General features: G+C 51.6%; 11 non-coding genes across 11 annotated transcripts; 6 read left to right on the top strand and 5 right to left on the bottom strand.

The window, feature by feature from the left end:
* Positions 1-1,667: 1,667 nt before the first annotated feature.
* LOC138234207 (U1 spliceosomal RNA) lies at positions 1,668-1,831 on the top strand. The gene has a single exon (XR_011187903.1). It is a non-coding gene; the product is annotated as a U1 spliceosomal RNA (small nuclear RNA).
* Positions 1,832-2,467: 636 nt separating this feature from the next.
* Positions 2,468-2,586, bottom strand: LOC138234178 (5S ribosomal RNA). Its single transcript, XR_011187874.1, has one exon. It is a non-coding gene; the product is annotated as a 5S ribosomal RNA (ribosomal RNA).
* A 1,807-nt stretch (positions 2,587-4,393) lies between these two features.
* LOC138234206 (U1 spliceosomal RNA) lies at positions 4,394-4,557 on the top strand. The gene has a single exon (XR_011187902.1). It is a non-coding gene; the product is annotated as a U1 spliceosomal RNA (small nuclear RNA).
* Positions 4,558-5,193: 636 nt separating this feature from the next.
* LOC138234193 (5S ribosomal RNA) lies at positions 5,194-5,312 on the bottom strand. The gene has a single exon (XR_011187889.1). It is a non-coding gene; the product is annotated as a 5S ribosomal RNA (ribosomal RNA).
* A 6,907-nt stretch (positions 5,313-12,219) lies between these two features.
* Positions 12,220-12,389, top strand: LOC138234102 (U1 spliceosomal RNA). Its single transcript, XR_011187797.1, has one exon. It is a non-coding gene; the product is annotated as a U1 spliceosomal RNA (small nuclear RNA).
* A 635-nt stretch (positions 12,390-13,024) lies between these two features.
* LOC138234190 (5S ribosomal RNA) lies at positions 13,025-13,143 on the bottom strand. The gene has a single exon (XR_011187886.1). It is a non-coding gene; the product is annotated as a 5S ribosomal RNA (ribosomal RNA).
* Positions 13,144-14,931: 1,788 nt separating this feature from the next.
* On the top strand, positions 14,932-15,095 carry LOC138234205 (U1 spliceosomal RNA). The gene has a single exon (XR_011187901.1). It is a non-coding gene; the product is annotated as a U1 spliceosomal RNA (small nuclear RNA).
* Positions 15,096-15,730: 635 nt separating this feature from the next.
* LOC138234148 (5S ribosomal RNA) lies at positions 15,731-15,849 on the bottom strand. Its single transcript, XR_011187844.1, has one exon. It is a non-coding gene; the product is annotated as a 5S ribosomal RNA (ribosomal RNA).
* Positions 15,850-17,637: 1,788 nt separating this feature from the next.
* On the top strand, positions 17,638-17,801 carry LOC138234211 (U1 spliceosomal RNA). Its single transcript, XR_011187907.1, has one exon. It is a non-coding gene; the product is annotated as a U1 spliceosomal RNA (small nuclear RNA).
* Positions 17,802-18,437: 636 nt separating this feature from the next.
* Positions 18,438-18,556, bottom strand: LOC138234189 (5S ribosomal RNA). Its single transcript, XR_011187885.1, has one exon. It is a non-coding gene; the product is annotated as a 5S ribosomal RNA (ribosomal RNA).
* A 1,293-nt stretch (positions 18,557-19,849) lies between these two features.
* Positions 19,850-19,991, top strand: LOC138234134 (U4 spliceosomal RNA). Its single transcript, XR_011187830.1, has one exon. It is a non-coding gene; the product is annotated as a U4 spliceosomal RNA (small nuclear RNA).
* The last annotated feature ends 4,580 nt before the right edge of the window (positions 19,992-24,571 follow it).

Here is a 24,571-nt window from a genome sequence, read left to right as displayed (position 1 = left end):
GGCGAATGCGCTCCCTTGTGTTGGCTCGTCCCGCACTGGAGGAGGACAAACAATCTGCACGGAGGAGCACCAGGCAAGTCTTCACCAGACAAAAACCTCCAGTGCACAGCACTCTGGAAACATTTCGGGGCTTTCGCGTGTTTATTTCAGCACGTAAAGCGCACCGGTCCAACACGTCGGCCGGGCGCACGGCGCCTCCGCCCTCTTGTGGCCTTGCGGCGTCAGAGCAAGAGGCTCCTTCTCGCTGCCCTTCCGCTGTGTTGCAGGGCCCCGAGAGGGAACCCGGAGCGCGCACTTTGTGGGGGGCGGGGGACCGTGTTCGCGCTCTGCCCCCGGTCTCTTGCGCGAGTACTAAATCTCACGGACAGGGGGGCCTCGTCATTGATTGTTACAGGTGAGACGGGGATTAGGAGGAGACCCCGACTGATGGGTAAAGGGGAGCACTAACACCAGAGGGACACCCACGGCGTCTCTTTTTGAGAGACGCCCTGGGGTTTCCTAATGGCCAAGGAGGGTCGGGACCTCGGTTTGACGCCTCCCCCGAAGGACGGCGCCTGTTTGTGCAGCAGAGTGTCGCCATCAGGAGGCTGGGGCGTAAGAGAGCCACACAGCCCGCAGGGTGAGCGCTCCCTACTGGTCCCAGTCACACCTCTTGCAGGAGCAGCAGCAACCGGAGCTTTTCCGGGGTGGAATCTCCCATCCGGGTGCCGGCCAGGCTCACACCTGCTGGGCTGCCCCGGGGGTGAGCCCAGTCGAGAGTCGCAGGGCCAGATCTAGTCACCGGGGAGAAACGATACAAGTGAAGGATTGCTCGGCTCTCGGCACTTGAAAAGACCGACAAATGTCTCGTTCCCGCCGGAGCTGAATGTACCCGCATGTGTGGTGTCGTCTTCTTCCCCCGCCCCGCTGTGTTTGCTGTATTGTCTCTGAAGCCGGCCCCCCCGAGACGAGACGGGCTGTTCCTGTGCCCCAATTAACACTTTACAGGTGCCATTCCCCGGCATTGTGGCCATTGTCGGTGCTCACACGCGATAAGATAAGGCGGAGGAGAGCGGGGCATGCCCAGCGGCAGACATTCAAGGAGGGGGCAGTGCGAGGTGAGGTGAGGTGCGACACGCCGGAGCCCCGACGCAGCTAATGCGGAGCACTTGTTGGACTGGCATCGAAAGGACGTGTGCGCACGGAGCGAGCCTTCCCTGCGGCGGAGCGCGGGAACTTTCTCCCCCCCTCCCGCTGCAGGAGTTGTGTGCACTGCAGCGGTGCCGAGAGAAAAGCACAGAAGGCAGCAGGCTCTGGAGAGCAGGTAAGAGACGGAGCCTTGTGGGCAGGCGAGCAGGCCCGTTTTTTGGAAATTGCTGAAAAGGTTTGTTCGGTGTGTGGCAGGCGCACGTCGCGAGCTTGCGTGGCGATCTGCCGGTCTGGAGTTATGCAAATGAGGCCGAATTGCATCCCGGGACATGCTGCGAATGCGCAACGGCGACTGCAGATGTGTAGGAAACGGCGCGCTCGTTTTCTCGTTTTGCCCACACTTTTGAGTGTTAGTGTGGCGTGTGAGTGTGTGAAAGAGTGGGCCCAGCAGGAGGCGGTGGCGTGCGGGGCGAGGAGGTGGCCTAGGCTGCGCGATTTGTGCTGTGGGTGCGGGCCGCTTGCAGGGGCCTGTTTAACTCATACTTACCTGGCAGGGGAGATACCTTGATCAAGAAGGAGGTTCACCCAGGGCGAGGCTCGGCCATTGCACTCCGGCTGTGCTGACCCCTGCGAATTCCCCAAATGTGGGAATCTCGACTGCATAATTTCTGGTAGTGGGGGACTGCGTTCGCGCTCTCCCCTGATGTGCTTGGTCCAAAATCAGATACAGGAAGGTTAGGACACCACGAGCTGCGTGGCTGCGGAAGGATCCCGGTTCGACAGGAGTGGACGCCGCTGCTGGTTCTCGCTGGCTTTTAGTTAGGGGTCCGGAGAAGCATCTCAAGCTAGTTCCACTACTCCTTCCGGACGTTCATTCCCTTTTCAAAGTCAGTCGTTTTGCTGTAGTCTGCGTTCTTTAGGCTGATTATCGAGGTTAGCCTTTATTTGGTCATGGGGGGCCTCGGTACTGTATGCTGAGTCTAAAGACAGTTTCACCCGTTTTCTGATTGCTCGGTTCTGTACCAGTGCAGACATGTCAAACAGTGAATGGCTGTACCTCTATTGTATCCGTGCTCAATGAATGAAATCGGTAACAAATGAATATATGTCTAGTTATACGAAAAACGAGTGGTTTATCGACTCATCTTCATTTGCAGATTTAGAGGCAGCTTCGATATTCGTTTTACAGACGGGTTTTTTTTTTGGAATATGGGTCACACACATGCCACAGCAACAAAACATCTCTAGAGATGAGGCTATAGATCACCTTTCCATCCTGCAGGTTTTCCTCCCAAAGCCTACGGCACCAACGGCGACCCCTGCTGGCCGGGAGAGCAAAAGCTTACAGCACCTGGTATTCCCAGGCAGTCTCCCATCCAAGTACTAACCAGGCCCGACGCTGCTTAGCTTCCGAGATCAGACGAGATCGGGCGTGTTCAGGGTGGTGTGGCCATAAGCGAAAGCCCCGGCGCCTGACTCGCTACTTGAAGCTGTGTGTGGCGGGGGTTCCGTGCCCCCCGAGCGGGACTGAAGGATCGTTCGTGTGCAACTCTTTGGAAAGGAGCTGCTTTCCAAATCGCATTGCATGCCTGGATGTTGGCGAATGCGCTACCTTGTGTTGGCTCGTCCCGCACTGGAGGAGGACAAACAATCTGCACGGAGGAGCACCAGGCAAGTCTTCACCAGACAAAAACCTCCAGTGCACAGCACTCTGGAAACATTTCGGGGCTTTCGCGTGTTTATTTCAGCACGTAAAGCGCACCGGTCCAACACGTCGGCCGGGCGCGCGGCGCCTCCGCCCTCTTGTGGCCTTGCGGCGTCAGAGCAAGAGGCTCCTTCTCGCTGCCCTTCCGCTGTGTTGCAGGGCCCCGAGAGGGAACCCGGAGCGCGCACTTTGTGGGGGGCGGGGGACCGCGTTCGCGCTCTGCCCCCGGTCTCTTGCGCGAGTACTAAATCTCACGGACAGGGGGGCCTCGTCATTGATTGTTACAGGTGAGACGGGGGTTAGGAGGAGACCCCGACTGATGGGTAAAGGGGAGCACTAACACCAGAGGGACACCCCCGGCGTCTCTTTTTGAGAGACGCCCTGGGGTTTCCTAATGGCCAAGGAGGGTCGGGACCTCGGTTTGACGCCTCCCCCGAAGGACGGCGCCTGTTTGTGCAGCAGAGTGTCGCCATCAGGAGGCTGGGGCGTAAGAGAGCCACACAGCCCGCAGGGTGAGCACTCCCTACTGGTCCCAGTCACACCTCTTGCAGGAGCAGCAGCAACCGGAGCTTTTCCGGGGTGGAATCTCCCATCCGGGTGCCGGCCAGGCTCACACCTGCTGGGCTGCCCCGGGGGTGAGCCCAGTCGAGAGTCGCAGGGCCAGATCTAGTCACCGGGGAGAAACGATACAAGTGAAGGATTGCTCGGCTCTCGGCACTTGAAAAGACCGACAAATGTCTCGTTCCCGCCGGAGCTGAATGTACCCGCATGTGTGGTGTCGTCTTCTTCCCCCGCCCCGCTGTGTTTGCTGTATTGTCTCTGAAGCCGGCCCCCCCGAGACGAGACGGGCTGTTCCTGTGCCCCAATTAACACTTTACAGGTGCCATTCCCCGGCATTGTGGCCATTGTCGGTGCTCACACGCGATAAGATAAGGCGGAGGAGAGCGGGGCATGCCCAGCGGCAGACATTCAAGGAGGGGGCAGTGCGAGGTGAGGTGAGGTGCGACACGCCGGAGCCCCGACGCAGCTAATGCGGAGCACTTGTTGGACTGGCATCGAAAGGACGTGTGCGCACGGAGCGAGCCTTCCCTGCGGCGGAGAGCGGGAACTTTCTCCCCCCCTCCCGCTGCAGGAGTTGTGTGCACTGCAGCGGTGCCGAGAGAAAAGCACAGAAGGCAGCAGGCTCTGGAGAACAGGTAAGAGACGGAGCCTTGTGGGCAGGCGAGCAGGCCCGTTTTTTGGAAATTGCTGAAAAGGTTTGTTCGGTGTGTGGCAGGCGCACGTCGCGAGCTTGCGTGGCGATCTGCCGGTCTGGAGTTATGCAAATGAGGCCGAATTGCATCCCGGGACATGCTGCGAATGCGCAACGGCGACTGCAGATGTGTAGGAAACGGCGCGCTCGTTTTCTCGTTTTGCCCACACTTTTCAGTGTTAGTGTGGCGTGTGAGTGTGTGAAAGAGTGGGCCCAGCAGGAGGCGGTGGCGTGCGGGGCGAGGAGGTGGCCTAGGCTGCGCGATTTGTGCTGTGGGTGCGGGCCGCTTGCAGGGGCCTGTTTAACTCATACTTACCTGGCAGGGGAGATACCTTGATCAAGAAGGAGGTTCACCCAGGGCGAGGCTCGGCCATTGCACTCCGGCTGTGCTGACCCCTGCGAATTCCCCAAATGTGGGAATCTCGACTGCATAATTTCTGGTAGTGGGGGACTGCGTTCGCGCTCTCCCCTGATGTGCTTGGTCCAAAATCAGATACAGGAAGGTTAGGACACCACGAGCTGCGTGGCTGCGGAAGGATCCCGGTTCGACAGGAGTGGACGCCGCTGCTGGTTCTCGCTGGCTTTTAGTTAGGGGTCCGGAGAAGCATCTCAAGCTAGTTCCACTACTCCTTCCGGACGTTCATTCCCTTTTCAAAGTCAGTCGTTTTGCTGTAGTCTGCGTTCTTTAGGCTGATTATCGAGGTAAGCCTTTATTTGGTCATGGGGGGCCTCGGTACTGTATGCTGAGTCTAAAGACAGTTTCACCCGTTTTCTGATTGATTGGTTCTGTACCAGTGCAGACATGTCAAACAGTGAATGGCTGTACCTCTATTGTATCCGTGCTCAATGAATGAAATCGGTAACAAATGAATATATGTCTAGTTATACGAAAAACGAGTGGTTTATCGACTCATCTTCATTTGCAGATTTAGAGGCAGCTTCGATATTCGTTTTACAGACGGGTTTTTTTTTTGGAATATGGGTCACACACATGCCACAGCAACAAAACATCTCTAGAGATGAGGCTATAGATCACCTTTCCATCCTGCAGGTTTTCCTCCCAAAGCCTACGGCACCAACGGCGACCCCTGCTGGCCGGGAGAGCAAAAGCTTACAGCACCTGGTATTCCCAGGCAGTCTCCCATCCAAGTACTAACCAGGCCCGACGCTGCTTAGCTTCCGAGATCAGACAAGATCGGGCGTGTTCAGGGTGGTGTGGCTGAAAGCGAAAGCCCCGGCGCCTGACTCGCTACTTGAAGCTGTGTGTGGCGGGGGTTCCGTGCCCCCCGAGCGGGACTGAAGGATCGTTCTTGTGCAACTCTTTGGAAAGGAGCTGCTTTCCAAATCGCATTGCGTGCCTGGATGTTGGCGAATGCGCTCCCTTGTGTTGACTCGTCCCGCACTGGAGGAGGACAAACAATCTGCACGGAGGAGCACCAGGCAAGTCTTCACCAGACAAAAACCTCCAGTGCACAGCACTCTGGAAACATTTCGGGGCTTTCGCGTGTTTATTTCAGCACGTAAAGCGCACCGGTCCAACACGTCGGCCGGGCGCGCGGCGCCTCCGCCCTCTTGTGGCCTTGCGGCGTCAGAGCAAGAGGCTCCTTCTCGCTGCCCTTCCGCTGTGTTGCAGGGCCCCGAGAGGGAACCCGGAGCGCGCACTTTGTGGGGGGCGGGGGACCGCGTTCGCGCTCTGCCCTCGGTCTCTTGCGCGAGTACTAAATCTCACGGACAGGGGGGCCTCGTCATTGATTGTTACAGGTGAGACGGGGATTAGGAGGAGACCCCGACTGATGGGTAAAGGGGAGCACTAACACCAGAGGGACACCCACGGCGTCTCTTTTTGAGAGACGCCCTGGGGTTTCCTAATGGCCAAGGAGGGTCGGGACCTCGGTTTGACGCCTCCCCCGAAGGACGGCGCCTGTTTGTGCAGCAGAGTGTCGCCATCAGGAGGCTGGGGCGTAAGAGAGCCACACAGCCCGCAGGGTGAGCGCTCCCTACTGGTCCCAGTCACACCTCTTGCAGGAGCAGCAGCAACCGGAGCTTTTCCGGGGTGGAATCTCCTATCCGGGTGCCGGCCAGGCTCACACCTGCTGGGCTGCCCCGGGGGTGAGCCCAGTCGAGAGTCGCAGGGCCAGATCTAGTCACCGGGGAGAAACGATACAAGTGAAGGATTGCTCGGCTCTCGGCACTTGAAAAGACCGACAAATGTCTCGTTCCCGCCGGAGCTGAATGTACCCGCATGTGTGGTGTCGTCTTCTTCCCCCGCCCCGCTGTGTTTGCTGTATTGTCTCTGAAGCCGGCCCCCCCGAGACGAGACGGGCTGTTCCTGTGCCCCAATTAACACTTTACAGGTGCCATTCCCCGGCATTGTGGCCATTGTCGGTGCTCACACGCGATAAGATAAGGCGGAGGAGAGCGGGGCATGCCCAGCGGCAGACATTCAAGGAGGGGGTAGGGCGAGGTGAGGTGAGGTGCGACACGCCGGAGCCCCGACGCAGCTAATGCGGAGCACTTGTTGGACTGGCATCGAAAGGACGTGTGCGCACGGAGCGAGCCTTCCCTGCGGCGGAGCGTGGGAACTTTCTCCCCCCCTCCCGCTGCAGGAGTTGTGTGCACTGCAGCGGTGCCGAGAGAAAAGCACAGAAGGCAGCAGGCTCTGGAGAGCAGGTCCGTTTTTTGGAAATTGCTGAAAAGGTTTGTTCGGTGTGTGGCAGGCGCACGTCGCGAACTTGCGTGGCGATCTGCCGGTCTGGAGTTATGCAAATGAGGCTGAATTGCATCCCGGGACATGCTGCGAATGCGCAACGGCGACTGCAGATGTGTAGGAAACGGCGCGCTCGTTTTCTCGTTTTGCCCACACTTTTGAGTGTTAGTGTGGCGTGTGAGTGTGTGAAAGAGTGGGCCCAGCAGGAGGCGGTGGCGTGCGGGGCGAGGAGGTGGCCTAGGCTGCGCGATTTGTGCTGTGGGTGCGGGCCGCTTGCAGGGGCCTGTTTAACTCATACTTACCTGGCAGGGGAGATACCTTGATCAGCCTGTAGGTGGAGTAGTTGGATTGTTTTTCTTTTGTTGGAAGCAGTGTTCGATTTGCGGTTTTTGAAATGGCAACCTTTGGATCCCGTAAGAATGCTGTACGTTTTGAGCTCTTGGATGACCTCTTCATGGATCGTATGCAGTTCAGCAGAAAAGTGTTACAGAAGGAACTTGGCTTTGAACCTCGGCACTTGGATTTCATCTTCGCTCTCCCAGGTCAGAAAGCATTTGAGGTTGTATTTGCTACCTATCCTCTGTTTGAACAATGCGTGGATGTGTTTGAGGCAAAAAGAGGCAAAGTTCCTGCACTTGAGAAGATCAACTTGCAGCCTCTGACACAGAGAGAGAGGAAAACGGTGCACGTTGTTATGTTCTCGGAACTGGCAAAGACGGAGGACATTCACACCTGGCTTAACCAGTACTGCACCGTCCACCATGGAACTGAGGTTAGAGATGTTGATGGTATAAAAACAGGAGCAAGGAAATTCGAGGTTCGCTTGCTACCGGACAGCGTAAATGGAGGCTTAAGGCACCTGCCCTCTACAATCCGGCTGGGCGCCTGCAATGGCTATGTGTTTTATGTGGGACAACCAAAGGTGTGTCGGCGCTGTGGTGCTGTGGGACACCTGGCATCGTCCTGCACTGTGAAATGCTGCAAGACCTGTGGCAAACAGGGACATTTAGCCTCTGACTGTTCAATGCTGCCAAAGTGCAATTTATGTGGCTCGGAAGGACACGTTTTTAAGAACTGCCCTCACGCCTACGCCAATAAACTCAAAATGAGAAAGGATGAGGCAGTGCTTGTTTCAGCCAAACCGGCCCGAAAATCCAAAGCAAACAACAAGTCAAACAAAGAACCCTTGTTGGACAAAGACTCTCAGCCTCCAGCCAGGATCAGTCCTGCTGTGGCTCCGGGGCTGGTGGAAGAGAAATCCACTACGCCCCCACAACCGCAGACTGCACCAGACAAGCACGAGGGTTTGAAAACCCCCGAGAACAGCGAGGACCCCTCCCCCACTCCTGCTCCTCAGAACGAGGGCCAGTGTGGGGCCCCCCGGTGGAGCGGGTCCAGCGAGGATACCCAGGATTCAGCGGAGCTGCTTTTCTCAGACTCTGCAAGTGCTACAGATGCCCTCCTCTCCTCCATCCAGTCCATCACGGAGGATCTGCAGCAGCTGGTGGGTGAGGGGGAAGAGGAGACTGGTGCATCGGCTGCACCCCTTTCCCCTCAGTGCTCCCAGGAGCTGGACTTGAGGAAAAGAAAAAATGACTCTGTTTTCTCCCCGAGCGAGGAGGAAGGAGAGCATGGCGATGGGGACAGCTGGAACCTCTCCACCCCTCCCTCTACCCCCTTCCTTGAAATGGACTCTGTGAACGCTTTTACTGCTGCCACCCTGATGAAGGCTCATTCAGAGGATGGCTGGCAGGAAATTGGTAAGAAGAAAAAGAAAAAGAAAAAGGTAACAGGTGAGACCGAAGAGAAATGTGTTTTGTAAAGACTGGTTCCACTTTCTTATGTAATATGGCTCTTAACATAATTTCTCTTAACACAAGAGGTATCAATGACAGAGTTAAATGCCAGTCTGTCTTTGATTACCTCCAGCAGAGAGAGGGAGATGTGTTGATGTTGCAGGAGTGTGCTTTAGCCTATCAAGAGAGGTATAAAAGTTTTGAAGATAGGTGGGATAAAGGGCCTTCTGTTTGGTCAGGGGACAATAACAACAGAGCCTCTGGCGTGGCCATTCTTTTCAAAGGATGGGCATTCAAATTGAAAAGTATTCAGAGGGTCATAGATGGCAGGTTGCTGTGTGTGGATGTGGAATGGGGGACCGTTAACCTGCGGCTAATCAATGTGTATTGCCCTACTGACGTAGGAGGAAGGGTGGAGCTACTCAAGGCACTCTCCCCCCTATTGTTATGCAGCACAGACGTGATAGTGGGAGGGGATTTTAATTGTATCTTAGAGCACACAGACAGGCAGTCTAGCTCGCCGATAAAATTGGATTCCAGCTCACTGGCCCTGCAAAACTTAGTTCAAGACTTTAAACTCTCAGACACATATAGATGTATATATCCCACAACAGCAGGATATACATGGTCAGGGAGGAATAGCAGCTCCAGAATTGACTATTGCTTTGTCTCAGAGAGAGTGAAAGTTGTTGGGGTCACTCTTCAGCCTGTCTTCTTCTCAGATCATCAGGCTTTAGGGTGTAGAGTGGAACTCCAGGGCGGGACTGTCTTTGGCCCAGGCCTCTGGAAACTCAACACAAAGCTGCTAGAGAACGAGGGGGTAGTATCCCGCTACAAGGAGAAACTATCACAGTGGCTGTCCTTGCAGTGTCTGTACGGGTCAGTAGGAGAGTGGTGGGAGGAGGTGAAGGTGAGGACAAAGGCCTTTTTCATGGCTGAGGGAAGGAAGGCTGCTGCCAGACGGAGAGGAGTGCTAGCCAGGAAACAGAGGCAGCTGCAGCGTCTCTACACGATGCTGCACAGTGGCTTCGATGTGTTCGAGGATATCGCCCTTTTAAAAAAGGACATCCGGAGCATAGCCGAAGAAAGTAGTCGAGGAGTGCTGTTAAGAAGCAGAGTGCAGTTCTTGGAAGAAAATGAGAAGTGTACTCGCTTCTTTTTCAGGAAAGTGGTAGGCTCCAAGACTGTCATGGAAAGTGTAGTTGATGAGGAGGGACGAGAGAGAACAGAGCCGAGTGCTATCCTCTCCTGCACCGAGGCCTTCTACTCAAGACTGTACAGCTCTACAGAGGTAAAGGATGAAGATATTCATTTTTTTACCTCAAAGCTAGAAAACATTTTGAGTGAAGAAGATAGGGAAGTACTTGAGAGGGATTTGACAGTAGAAGAGCTGAGACAGGCTATGGAGAGCTTACAGAAGGGGAAAACTCCGGGTGCTGACGGGCTCCCTAAAGAATTTTATTGCACCTTTTGGGATCTGCTTCAGGATCCGCTACTGCTCCTATTCGAGGAAAGCTACAAGACAGAATTGCTGCCTGACTCCTTAAGAGAAGGCACTATCTCTCTCTTGTTTAAGAAAGGAGCAAAAAATGACATAAAGAACTGGAGACCCCTCAGCCTGTTAGGCGTGGACACTAAGATCCTGTCCAAAGCCCTTTTCCTGCGCCTACAAAATGTAGTGGCCTCACTGGTAGGGAAAGAACAGACTTGTGGGATAGCAGGACGCCTGATGAGCGACAACCTGGCCTTGTTGAGGGATGTCTGTCTGTACTCTGAGGATCGCTCCCTCCCTCTGTGCATTTTAGGTGTAGACCTAGAAAAGGCCTTTGACCGCCTAAACCGGCAGTACTTAACATCGGTACTTGAGCACATGAAGTTTGGCCCCATCATGAGAAAGTGGATTAACCTGCTGTACACAGGTAGCAACAGCAGAGTCATGGTTAATGGCAATAGATCACGCACCTTTGAAGTCTGTTCAGGGGTGAGGCAGGGCTGCCCATTATCCCCCTTGTTATTCGTTTTGGCTATGGAGCCCTTAGCCTGTGCCTTGCGCCAGGATCAGGCCATTAATGGGATACCAGTGCCTGGAAGTGGGGGAGGAGAGGTAAAGACATCTCTATACATGGATGACGTCACCCTGCTCCTCTCTGACAATGCCTCAATTAGCAGAGCTCTGCAGTGCTGTGATCGGTTCTCTTTGGCTTCCTCCGCAAAAATTAACACATCTAAGAGTGAGATTTTTTATCAGAACTGGAGGGAGCCAAAAGAAGGACATGATCTCAGGCTGCAAGAGAAGAGAATTAAGGTCCTGGGGGTGTATTTTGGAGAAGAGATGGGAACAGTAAATTGGCAGAACAAATTGCCAATCTTAAACAAAAAACTGATGCAATGGAAGGACCGAGACCTCACCATGACAGGGAAGGTGCTGGTCATCAAAGCCGAGCTCTTGCCTGTCTTGAATTTTCTGGCTTCTACCTTCCCAATCCCACACCGTGTTGCGGCGGTGCTGAGGAGATTGATGTTTCAATTTCTATGGGGTGGGAAGCAGGAAAGACTCAGAAGGGAAATAATGTACAGGCCGCTACCCTCAGGGGGGAAGTCTGTCCCAGATATTGCTACGAAGCTGCTGTGCATTTTCCTGGCCTCTGTGCTGAGAGGCTTTGCAACAGCACCTGCAGCGCGTACCTAGACTTATTTTTCCAGACTCTGGGTAGGTAGGGAGGTGTTCAGAGTGTGGGGTGTCAGACCCAAGCTGGACGTCCCACTCTCTGACACATGCCCTGCAATTTATGGGACAGTTAAAAGTTTTCTAAGATCTCACCCAATTGGCCATATTCCCCTCCGAGATGTCAGCGTCCAAAAACTGGAAGATTTCGTAGCACCCCAGAACAATAGGCAGACCCCTGTGGGCATTTTAACATCAGCCCAAACAAGGAAGGTGTGGAAACACACATCCTCTAAATTTCTGTGCAACATTCACAGAGATTTAGCCTGGAGTGTCGTCCACCAGTGCTTACCGGTACGAACTTTCTTGTACCGTAGGGGCCTCACCCCCAGCCCTCGCTGCGTTAGGGTGGGCTGCGGCGAGGAGGAGACTGTGACCCATCTCCTGTGGTCCTGCTTTTTTGCTAAGGCCTTCTGGGCCCAGTTTGAAGATTGGTTGCAGGCTCTCTCGCCCCAATTTACCCTGACCGCTGCTTTCATCATATACGGCATCTCTCCTGTCAAGCTTCCTCCTGACGTGTTTGACAGGATCTGGGCTGTGGTGAACAGTGGGAAAGACGCCCTGTGGAGAGTGAGGAACATGGGGCTGTTCAAAGGCATCGAGGTCCCAGTCAAGGCAGCAGGTAGCCTGGCCCTGTTCATCACCCGAGAGAACTATTACCTCAGAGATCTGTGGAGAGAAGGGAGGGAGGAAGCAGAAAATCTGTGGGAAATAGAGAGCATAGGTCAATATCTCAAGAAACTGTGAAAAACATTATCATGTTTAAATAAAGAATGTGATTTGCACCAGAAAAAAAGAAAATTGTTGCTATGTAACTGTTACCGTGTCAAAATGTAATGAGATGTGATCATATATACTGTTTTAAGTATGTATATTAATGTAAAGCTTTCTGATTTGTGATTTCCTGTATTTTTTTGTGAAAAGAAAATAAAGTTCTTAAAAATCGAAATCGGTTCACCCAGGGCGAGGCTCGGCCATTGCACTCCGGCTGTGCTGACCCCTGCAAATTCCCCAAATGTGGGAATCTCGACTGCATAATTTCTGGTAGTGGGGGACTGCGTTCGCGCTCTCCCCTGATGTGCTTGGTCCAAAATCAGATAGGGAGGGTTAGGACACCACGAGCTGCGTGGCTGCGGAAGGATCCCGGTTCGACAGGAGTGGACGCCGCTGCTGGTTCTCGCTGGCTTTTAGTTAGGGGTCCGGAGAAGCATCTCAAGCTAGTTCCACTACTCCTTCCGGACGTTCATTCCCTTTTCAAAGTCAGTCGTTTTGCTGTAGTCTGCGTTCTTTAGGCTGATTATCGAGGTTAGCCTTTATTTGGTCATGGGGGGCCTCGGTACTGTATGCTGAGTCTAAAGACAGTTTCACCCGTTTTCTGATTGCTCGGTTCTGTAACAGTGCAGACATGTCAAACAGTGAATGGCTGTACCTCTACTGTATCCATGCTCAATGAATGAAATCGGTAACAAATGAATATATGTCTAGTTATACGAAAAACGAGTGGTTTATCGACTCATCTTCATTTGCAGATTTAGAGGCAGCTTCGATATTCGTTTTACAGACGGGTTTTTTTTTTGGAATATGGGTCACACACATGCCACAGCAACAAAACATCTCTAGAGATGAGGCTATAGATCACCTTTCCATCCTGCAGGTTTTCCTCCCAAAGCCTACGGCACCAACGGCGACCCCTGCTGGCCGGGAGAGCAAAAGCTTACAGCACCTGGTATTCCCAGGCAGTCTCCCATCCAAGTACTAACCAGGCCCAACGCTGCTTAGCTTCCGAGATCAGACGAGATCGGGCGTGTTCAGGGTGGTGTGGCCGTAAGCGAAAGCCCCGGCGCCTGACTCGCTACTTGAAGCTGTGTGTGGCGGGGGTTCCGTGCCCCCCGAGCGGGACTGAAGGATCGTTCGTGTGCAACTCTTTGGAAAGGAGCTGCTTTCCAAATCGCATTGCGTGCCTGGATATTGGCGAATGCGCTCCCTTGTGTTGACTCGTCCCGCACTGGAGGAGGACAAACAATCTGCACGGAGGAGCACCAGGCAAGTCTTCACCAGACAAAAACCTCCAGTGCACAGCACTCTGGAAACATTTCGGGGCTTTCGCGTGTTTATTTCAGCACGTAAAGCGCACCGGTCCAACACGTCGGCCGGGCGCGCGGCGCCTCCACCCTCTTGTGGCCTTGCGGCGTCAGAGCAAGAGGCTCCTTCTCGCTGCCCTTCCGCTGTGTTGCAGGGCCCCGAGAGGGAACCCGGAGCGCGCACTTTGTGGGGGGCGGGGGACCGCGTTCGCGCTCTGCCCCCGGTCTCTTGCGCGAGTACTAAATCTCACGGACAGGGGGGCCTCGTCATTGATTGTTACAGGTGAGACGGGGATTAGGAGGAGACCCCGACTGATGGGTAAAGGGGAGCACTAACACCAGAGGGACACCCCCGGCGTCTCTTTTTGAGAGACGCCCTGGGGTTTCCTAATGGCCAAGGAGGGTCGGGACCTCGGTTTGACCTCTGTTTGTGCAGCAGAGTGTCGCCATCAGGAGGCTGGGGCGTAAGAGAGCCACACAGCCCGCAGGGTGAGCGCTCCCTACTGGTCCCAGTCACACCTCTTGCAGGAGCAGCAGCAACCGGAGCTTTTCCGGGGTGGAATCTCCTATCCGGGTGCCGGCCAGGCTCACACCTGCTGGGCTGCCCCGGGGGTGAGCCCAGTCGAGAGTCGCAGGGCCAGATCTAGTCACCGGGGAGAAACGATACAAGTGAAGGATTGCTCGGCTCTCGGCACTTGAAAAGACCGACAAATGTCTCGTTCCCGCCGGAGCTGAATGTACCCGCATGTGTGGTGTCGTCTTCTTCCCCCGCCCCGCTGTGTTTGCTGTATTGTCTCTGAAGCCGGCCCCCCCGAGACGAGACGGGCTGTTCCTGTGCCCCAATTAACACTTTACAGGTGCCATTCCCCGGCATTGTGGCCATTGTCGGTGCTCACACGCGATAAGATAAGGCGGAGGAGAGCGGGGCATGCCCAGCGGCAGACATTCAAGGAGGGGGTAGGGCGAGGTGAGGTGAGGTGCGACACGCCGGAGCCCCGACGCAGCTAATGCGGAGCACTTGTTGGACTGGCATCGAAAGGACGTGTGCGCACGGAGCGAGCCTTCCCTGCGGCGGAGCGTGGGAACTTTCTCCCCCCCTCCCGCTGCAGGAGTTGTGTGCACTGCAGCGGTGCCGAGAGAAAAGCACAGAAGGCAGCAGGCTCTGGAGAGCAGGTAAGAGACGGAGCCTTGTGGGCAGGCGAGCAGGCCCGTTTTTTGGAAATTGCTGAAAAGGTTTGTTCGGTGTGTGGCAGGCGCACGTCACGAACTTGCGTGGCGATCTGCCGGTCTGGAGTTATGCAAATGAGGCCGAATTGCATCCCGGGACATGCTGCGAATGCGCAACGGCGACTGCAGATGTGTAGGAAACGGCGCGCTCGTTTTCTCGTTTTGCCCACACTTTTGAGTGTTAGTGTGGCGTGTGAGTGTGTGAAAGAGTGGGCCCAGCAGGAGGCGGTGGCGTGCGGGGCGAGGAGGTGGCCTAGGCTGCGCGATTTGTGCTGTGGGTGCGGGCCGCTTGCAGGGGCCTGTTTAACTCATACTTACCTGGCAGGGGAGATACCTTGATCAAGAAGGAGGTTCACCCAGGGCGAGGCTCGGCCATTGCACTCCGGCTGTGCTGACCCCTGCGAATTCCCCAAATGTGGGAATCTCGACTGCATAATTTCTGGTAGTGGGGGACTGCGTTCGCGCTCTCCCCTGATGTGCTTGGTCCAAAATCAGATAGGGAGGGTTAGGACACCACGAGCTGCGTGGCTGCGGAAGGATCCCGGTTCGACAGGAGTGGACGCCGCTGCTGGTTCTCGCTGGCTTTTAGTTAGGGGTCCGGAGAAGCATCTCAAGCTAGTTCCACTACTCCTTCCGGACGTTCATTCTCTTTTCAAAGTCAGTCGTTTTGCTGTAGTCTGCGTTCTTTAGGCTGATTATCGAGGTTAGCCTTTATTTGGTCATGGGGGGCCTCGGTACTGTATGCTGAGTCTAAAGACAGTTTCACCCGTTTTCTGATTGCTCGGTTCTGTACCAGTGCAGACATGTCAAACAGTGAATGGCTGTACCTCTACTGTATCCATGCTCAATGAATGAAATCGGTAACAAATGAATATATGTCTAGTTATACGAAAAACGAGTGGTTTATCGACTCATCTTCATTTGCAGATTTAGAGGCAGCTACGATATTCGTTTTACAGACGGGTTTTTTTTTTTGAATATGGGTCACACACATGCCACAGCAACAAAACATCTCTAGAGATGAGGCTATAGATCACCTTTCCATCCTGCAGGTTTTCCTCCCAAAGCCTACGGCACCAACGGCGACCCCTGCTGGCCGGGAGAGCAAAAGCTTACAGCACCTGGTATTCCCAGGCAGTCTCCCATCCAAGTACTAACCAGGCCCGACGCTGCTTAGCTTCCGAGATCAGACGAGATCGGGCGTGTTCAGGGTGGTGTGGCCGTAAGCGAAAGCCCCGGCGCCTGACTCGCTACTTGAAGCTGTGTGTGGCGGGGGTTCCGTGCCCCCCGAGCGGGACTGAAGGATCGTTCGTGTGCAACTCTTTGGAAAGGAGCTGCTTTCCAAATCGCATTGCGTGCCTGGATATTGGCGAATGCGCTCCCTTGTGTTGACTCGTCCCGCACTGGAGGAGGACAAACAATCTGCACGGAGGAGCACCAGGCAAGTCTTCACCAGACAAAAACCTCCAGTGCACAGCACTCTGGAAACATTTCGGGGCTTTCGCGTGTTTATTTCAGCACGTAAAGCGCACCGGTCCAACACGTCGGCCGGGCGCGCGGCGCCTCCGCCCTCTTGTGGCCTTGCGGCATCAGAGCAAGAGGCTCCTTCTCGCTGCCCTTCCGCTGTGTTGCAGGGCCCCGAGAGGGAACCCGGAGCGCGCACTTTGTGGGGGGCGGGGGACCGCGTTCGCGCTCTGCCCCCGGTCTCTTGCGCGAGTACTAAATCTCACGGACAGGGGGGCCTCGTCATTGATTGTTACAGGTTAGACGGGGATTAGGAGGAGACCCCGACTGATGGGTAAAGGGGAGCACTAACACCAGAGGGACACCCCCGGCGTCTCTTTTTGAGAGACGCCCTGGGGTTTCCTAATGGCCAAGGAGGGTCGGGACCTCGGTTTGACCTCTGTTTGTGCAGCAGAGTGTCGCCATCAGGAGGCTGGGGCGTAAGAGAGCCACACAGCCCGCAGGGTGAGCGCTCCCTACTGGTCCCAGTCACACCTCTTGCAGGAGCAGCAGCAACCGGAGCTTTTCCGGGGTGGAATCTCCTATCCGGGTGCCGGACATGCTCACACCTGCTGGGCTGCCCCGGGGGTGAGCCCAGTCGAGAGTCGCAGGGCCAGATCTAGTCACCGGGGAGAAACGATACAAGTGAAGGATTGCTCAGCTCTCGGCACTTGAAAAGACCGACAAATGTCTCGTTCCCGCCGGAGCTGAATGTACCCGCATGTGTGGTGTCGTCTTCTTCCCCCGCCCCGCTGTGTTTGCTGTATTGTCTCTGAAGCCGCCCCCCCCGAGACGAGACGGGATGTTCCTGTGCCCCAATTAACACTTTACAGGTGCCATTCCCCGGCATTGTGGCCATTGTCGGTGCTCACACGCGATAAGATAAGGCGGAGGAGAGCGGGGCATGCCCAGCGGCAGACATTCAAGGAGGGGGTAGGGCGAGGTGAGGTGAGGTGCGACACGCCGGAGCCCCGACGCAGCTAATGCGGAGCACTTGTTGGACTGGCATCGAAAGGACGTGTGCGCACGGAGCGAGCCTTCCCTGCGGCGGAGCGCGGGAACTTTCTCCCCCCCTCCCGCTGCAGGAGTTGTGTGCACTGCAGCGGTGCCGAGAGAAAAGCACAGAAGGCAGCAGGCTCTGGAGAGCAGGTAAGAGACGGAGCCTTGTGGGCAGGCGAGCAGGCCCGTTTTTTGGAAATTGCTGAAAAGGTTTGTTCGGTGTGTGGCAGGCGCACGTCGCGAGCTTGCGTGGCGATCTGCCGGTCTGGAGTTATGCAAATGAGGCCGAATTGCATCCCGGGACATGCTCCGAATGCGCAACGGCGACTGCAGATGTGTAGGAAACGGCGCGCTCGTTTTCTCGTTTTGCCCACACTTTTGAGTGTTAGTGTGGCGTGTGAGTGTGTGAAAGAGTGGGCCCAGCAGGAGGCGGTGGCGTGCGGGGCGAGGAGGTGGCCTAGGCTGCGCGATTTGTGCTGTGGGTGCGGGCCGCTTGCAGGGGCCTGTTTAACTCATACTTACCTGGCAGGGGAGATACCTTGATCAAGAAGGAGGTTCACCCAGAGCGAGGCTCGGCCATTGCACTCCGGCTGTGCTGACCCCTGCGAATTCCCCAAATGTGGGAATCTCGACTGCATAATTTCTGGTAGTGGGGGACTGCGTTCGCGCTCTCCCCTGATGTGCTTGGTCCAAAATCAGATACGGGAGGGTTAGGACACCACGAGCTGCGTGGCTGCGGAAGGATCCCGGTTCGACAGGAGTGGACGCCGCTGCTGGTTCTCGCTGGCTTTTAGTTAGGGGTCCGGAGAAGCATCTCAAGCTAGTTCCACTACTCCTTCCGGACGTTCATTCCCTTTTCAAAGTCAGTCGTTTTGCTGTAGTCTGCGTTCTTTAGGCTGATTATCGAGGTTAGCCTTTATTTGGTCATGGGGGGCCTCGGTACTGTATGCTGAGTCTAAAGACAGTTTCACCCGTTTTCTGATTGCTCGGTTCTGTACCAGTGCAGACATGTCAAACAGTGAATGGCTGTACCTCTACTGTAACCGTGCTCAATGAATGAAATCGGTAACAAATGAATATATGTCTAGTTATACGAAAAACGAGTGGTTTATCGACTCATCTTCATTTGCAGATTTAGAGGCAGCTTCGATATTCATTTTACAGACGGGTTTTTTTTTTGGAATATGGGTCACACACATGCCACAGCAACAAAACATCTCTAGAGATGAGGCTATAGATCACCTTTCCATCCTGCAGGTTTTCCTCCCAAAGCCTACGGCACCAACGGCGACCCCTGCTGGCCGGGAGAGCAAGAGTTTATAGCACCTGGTATTCCCAGGCGGTCTCCCATCCAAGTACTAACCAGGCCTGACCCTGCTTAGCTTCCAAGATCAGACGAGATCGGGCGTGTTCAGGGTGGTGTGGCCGTAAGCGAAAGCCCTGGCGCCTGACTCGCTACTTGAAGCTGTGTGTGGCGGGGGCTCCGTGCCCCCCGAGCGGGACTGAAGGATCGTTCGTGTGCAACTCTTTGGAAAGGAGCTGCTTTCCAAATCGCATTGCGTGCCTGGATGTTGGCGAATGCGCTCCCTTGTGTTGGCTCGTCCCGCACTGGAGGAGGACAAAGAATCTGCACGGAGGAGCACCAGGCAAGTCTTCAGTGCACAGCACTCTGGAAACATTTCGGGGCTGTCGCGTGTTTATTTCAGCACGTAAAGCGCACCGGTCCAACACTTCGGCCGGGCGCGCGGCGCCTCCGCCCTCTTGCTGCCCCTGCAGCTGCTTCACTTTTCCCTTTAGTTGCCATCGATTTTTTTGTAGTGCTATACATATACGATTGAGGTATCTTAGAGTTCTCCTTCGAAGACCCAGCACTCTCTTTTCTTTTCCCAGTGTTACTCATATCGGACTTTTTAAACCTAAAAAAAAATCGTTTTTTTTTTCTTTCAATTATAACTGAAGTTTAAACAACTAGTGTTAAGTCCTTATTTTTCTGTAGTCAAAAAAAGCAAAAATTAACATTCAGGTCATGAAAAACTCAAAAAAACTCCCCAACCACTAAACTTTACCTCCCAACTGAGCGCCATCTTGAACGCCCCTACCACCAGAGAATGCTCACGATTTCGGAAGCTGTCTCCGGGACGTGCTGATTCCACACATCCTGAATAAATCATGATATTGTTAGTTGCTGTAGCTAGACGTTCAAATGAGTTTCATGGCCAGATGGACTGTTTCCTCCAGCGGTATAATATTGCAGTGAGACAGCACGATGCCTGCAAGACTATGTCACGCTAAACGCCACAGATTGTGTTTGTCCGTTCGTGTCAGTCGTCCCGCAGCCACGGGAAGTGGGACACAAACATGCTGCAATGCTTTCAAGACGTTAGGATTTGTTTGTGCAACATCCAAGAGGAGTACTTGTGGCTTGAATGTGAACTGTACGTGCCCGCCCCCTTTCCTCTGTAGTGCATGAGTTCCTCCCGGCATGCCCTTCGTCATTGTTCTGTCATCTTGTATTTAAAGGGTTGTATTTCTGCTGCTGAAAATAAGCAACGGTTTTCTCACAACGCCCTTTGTTCCCAACGGAGCCCTTGTCTGTCATGAAATTCTTCAAAACCTCAAGCTAGAAGAAGAAGAAGACGACAAATATGAAGCGTTATAGCAACGACATGCCATGACACGATCGATAACGATTTCCATAGGATCCCCGCGGTTGCCTGGCAACCGTCAGCTTTGCGCAGTGGCAGTATCGTAGCCTGTGAGGGTTAGCCGAGGAGTGATTATTGCTAGTTGAAAACTTTTCCCAATACCCCGCTTCCGCCGGTTTGCAATACAATCGGCGAAAGCAATTTTTGACAGTCTCGTCAGAGACTGAGCAAGGTGTTTAAAGACAGATTTGGTCACGGTGATATCATGGTAGAAAGAAACGAACTTGTTACGTGTCAACAGAAACGCTCTTTAGCTCTTTCAGCTTTATGCAGAGAACAGCGTCTGTCGAGATTACTTTTGTGTCAGCGCGAAACGCCGTGTGCTTGTCAGTATGATTTCATATTGCTCGTAGCGGCGCCTGGCTTTTGTCTGTCAAACGTTAGGTTGCGCTTCTTCATGCTGCATCGTCGGCATGAGTGGAGCATTTTAAACGTCTGTACTTACTGCGCCCCATAAGAAATCGTTTGTCCCCATTCAAAAGAGATTGTGCGATGTCCTGCAGCGTTCGCAAAGCAAACCTTTGACAGTTTGAAAAGAGGAATTTATTCTGCTTCCTGTGCGTGCAGTAGTTACAAAGTTGAACGTCTTTACACGATCTGCTGCAGTTTTCAGTGGGTGGGCTTTGTCAAATGGCTTGGAAAAACGCACTGTGTTTCGGCTCGGGAAACATCATGAGCAGTGTCCTGCATGTTTTCTGTGTATAGCTGTCTTTTAACGCATACAGAATTCATTCGAAATCATTGATTTCTCCAATTAACAAGGGTCCCTTTTTGAACCTGCCAGAAGCATTCTTTCAATGTAACAGATTTACTCCGGGGAAGGGCAGCATGACATTGAGAGTAGCTCAAGCTTTCAGCACCTTTATCTGACTGCATGTATGCAGACACTGCTCAGAATCCCCTGTAAGATTCTCCTTCAATTACGTTTTGCAGTGCTTTAGCTCTTTCAAAAGGCTTCGCTTTGCTAGTCACAATCCAAGGCTCATGACAGCATTTGAAAACATTCGCAACTGCGTTGGCCGGGAATCGTACCTGGGTTAACTGCTTTGAAGGCAGCTATGCGCAACACTGGCTCGCTCCAGAATAAATCTCGCGTCGAGGGCATATTTTTTTCCATTTTACCGTGAGTCGGGCTCAGCTGCACAGAGGAGAGAGCAGAGCAATGAGGTCACGGGGACAGGGGAGTCACACGCTGGCGGTTTGAATACGCGGAAGATCACTGAGGGATCCACAGTATATGGACCCTCCGTGCGCCATCAGTCCGCACTCCGGACTCTGAATCCTGCCATCCGAGTTAAGATCTCGGCGGAACCTGAGGCGCAGTTCCTTCTTAAAACGTAATCTGGTGAGCATTTCTAGAATCGTACTTGTATAGATGCAGCCTTTAATGTGTTGCTAGGTTAAAATTGATGACTTCTTGTATTTCAGTAGGCAACTGCCCTCTTGATTTCGGATTTAATTTCTTTATTACAGGGGCGCTTTTATGAAGACAGAGTCATGTTCAGGTACTTTGCTTGATGGAGGAAGCTCATTTCGGACTCTGTGATCTGCTCACCTGGAAAGGTCTGCTATACTACTACAAGAGAGAAGTAGAGTCTGGAAGAAGGGACAATATTATGATGCTTTGGAAGATAATGTTTTTTTTTCTTATACTGAAAATGAAAGGTAGTTGTTTCTATATGGACTCAGTCTTTGGAATTTGTATATTTATATATTTCAGTGAACCCTCAGCCATTCCTTCTGTATTGTAATTCAGTTTCTCTTTTAAAATTCCTTCCCCACTTCTAGGACCTGCAGTTGCTGAACTCCACAATGGCTTCTATTGGAAAGTCTGTGACTGAGACCAAGTAAGTGTTCACTTTTTTATGAAACCATTATTTATTTAGGAGCAATGAGCAATTCTTATATAAATGCAATAAAATCATTATGCTCAAACTATGAGAGAGAAAATTAAGGATAATTTAAGAAATCAGTCTTAGCTTGTTTCTATACACAGATGGTATTATTTATTTTCAAAGGAAACCCGAGCGGATTCCCCTGGTGTGCAAGATGTACCTGAATACTCTTGATCAGCTTCCTGCTCACTTGAAGAGGGCGTGTATGAAGCACGCCACGGCAGAAAAGATCAGGATGGCCTCTCAACAGGCGAGGGAGGACATGATGAATCACCTGAAGAACGGGGTCATCGTGGATTACCACAGAATAGAGATCGTGTCTGGTGAGGCAAACAGGATAGTGGTTGTAAGACTGCTAGAGTCCTTGGGCCTTTTTGTACATGAGAAGCCTGAAGACACATTGGCAAGGTGAGATATTTTTAATCTGTAAGGCTTCTGTAGTTTCTTTTTGAAATCATTGTTACAACATATTATGTAAAAGCATGTTGAAAAGAATCTACCTGCATTCCAGCGGCCCTGAGCAAGAGGCCGCTGTCCAGGAGGAAGAGATGCCAGAGGCTGCTCTAGAAACTGAAACAGAAGCGGATAAGGAAGGGGAAGATGTGAGCTCTGAAGAACTCTATCAGCAGTAAGACTTTTTTATTTTTCAGATGTATCTATTTTTTACTAAAATTCTAATTTGTCTTATAGGTATAAAATGTTTAAACCGGTGTTTTATATCCTTACAGGCCCTGAGTAGTTAAAAAGTATCAGCAGGCCGGAAGAGAGTGGCCCAAGCTGGACTCTATAGAAAGCACTCCCTGGATGCTCCTCTCCTGATTGGATTCAAACAGTACCTTACCAAGGATCTGGGAGTGGCAAATTATTCTCAGGAGGTATTTATTTTTTAAAGGCATTTAAAATTAAGCAATGGTATCTTCATTGTAAATGTTTTTATTTCTTAGCTTAAAATTCACCCATGTGAAATGATGTCAGCCATAAACATCATGACTCTATATTTCCTACCTGAATCTATTCTACTTAAATTATTACATTATACACAATTTGAGTTCATTTTAAAAAGTAAAAGGTAATGAAAGGAATGCATTTTCATAAGAAAGATAATACCGATATGCATGTGATAATCTTCCTTATATCATGTAGTGCATCATTTGGACACTTTGTGGGCTTCAAATACAAAGAAAATCATGTTCTATGGTACAAGATAAATACAAAACTTAAGCTTCTTTATAAAGCATAAGCAATCATTTATTACATCGCTTCTTGAATTAAATCTTTTGACAAGAGGTAAGACTTCTGTTACATTTAAACCCATGTTTAGCTGTGTTTTTTAGATTTAACTGAACCAATTTCTGTGTGTGATAATGTCCTTGAATTCTGACAACATCACACTAAATTACATGATATAAAACAGCTAATGTTTCTAGAGATAAAGTTTCTGAGATGCTTCTAATTACTTTTTATTACCAGGGACAGTTTAATTCACCTTGTACAGTACTGTAAGACCAAGATGCTTTTTTTAAAAGTTATTTAACATTTTATAGAACTTTGTCTACTATGGCAACATGATGTGCTTGGTGAAACTTGGAAAAATACTGCTTGGCCACTTATCTTAAGATAAAGATAGGATAAAGGTTTATCTTTTGCACCTACCTGACCCCCAGGGAAGGCCAATGCTTTCTAAGTTGATGGTTCCCTACAGTAGACTGTACTTTAATTTCAAAGGTAATGTATATTGACCCAAATCAGTTTTGGAATCCAATCTACTGACGAGATGGAGCACATCCTTTTTTCAGGATTTTAGCATCATACGTTTGGTATATTTAGTCCCTAATGCTGAAAGAAATGATCATAGAACATTTGGACACTTTGTGGGCTTGAAATACAAAGCAAATCATGTACTATGGTACAAGATAAATACAAAACTTAAGCTTTTATTTTAATTAGATTTGTTTATAAAGCATAAGCAATCATTTATTACATTAATATATGTGAAAATAACATTTTAGCATCATACGTTTAGTATATTTAGTCCCTAATGCTGAAAGAAATGATCATAGAACATGACATCTAACCTTACCTGCGGTGTTTTTAATCCCTATTGCTCAATGCACGGTGAAAGCATTCCATACATGTGTCTGACAATGAGGAATGGGCCCCTGAGACAGTCATTTGCCTGTTTCACAAATGATCGTATTTTACTAGAGATTCTGTTTGGGATTCAGATGTGCATTCGGACAGCAATCCCTTTCAAGAAATGATACGTTCTGGATGAGGTCAAAGGTGCTGGAACACTGTATCTAGGATGTGTTTGCAGAGACTGTGTGTCTCCTGCTTCAATGCAGTGATAAACAGATGTGCTCCTTTAATTTATTGGTACATGCCCAGGGCAGTAAGCAGTCTGAGGATTTATTTCCAGATGGCATAGAGCAGTGAAGCAGTGAAGTAGTGCAAAACACTGGATCATTATATTATTAGAATCTATTCTACTTAAATTATTACATTATACTCAATTTGAGTTCATTTTAAAAAGTAAAAGGTAATGAAAGGAATGCATTTTCATAAGAAAGATAATACCGATATGCATGTGATAATCTTCCTTATATCATGTAGTGCGTCATTTGGACACTTTGTGGGCTTGAAATACAAAGAAAATCATGTTCTATGGTACAAGATAAATACAAAACTTAAGCTTTTATTTTAATTAGATTTGTTTATAAAGCATAAGCAATCATTTATTACATTAATATATGTGGAAATAACATTTTAGCATCATATGTTTAGTATATTTAGTCCCTAATGCCGAAAGAAATGATCATTTGTTTAACATGCACGGGTCTGTCTCAAA

Source organism: Lepisosteus oculatus, unplaced genomic scaffold, assembly GCF_040954835.1.
Source record: "Lepisosteus oculatus isolate fLepOcu1 unplaced genomic scaffold, fLepOcu1.hap2 HAP2_SCAFFOLD_74, whole genome shotgun sequence".
Classification (NCBI taxonomy): domain Eukaryota; kingdom Metazoa; phylum Chordata; class Actinopteri; order Semionotiformes; family Lepisosteidae; genus Lepisosteus; species Lepisosteus oculatus.
The sequence above is the reverse complement of the archived record's forward strand: the minus strand, read 5'-3'. Positions and strand labels throughout refer to the sequence as shown.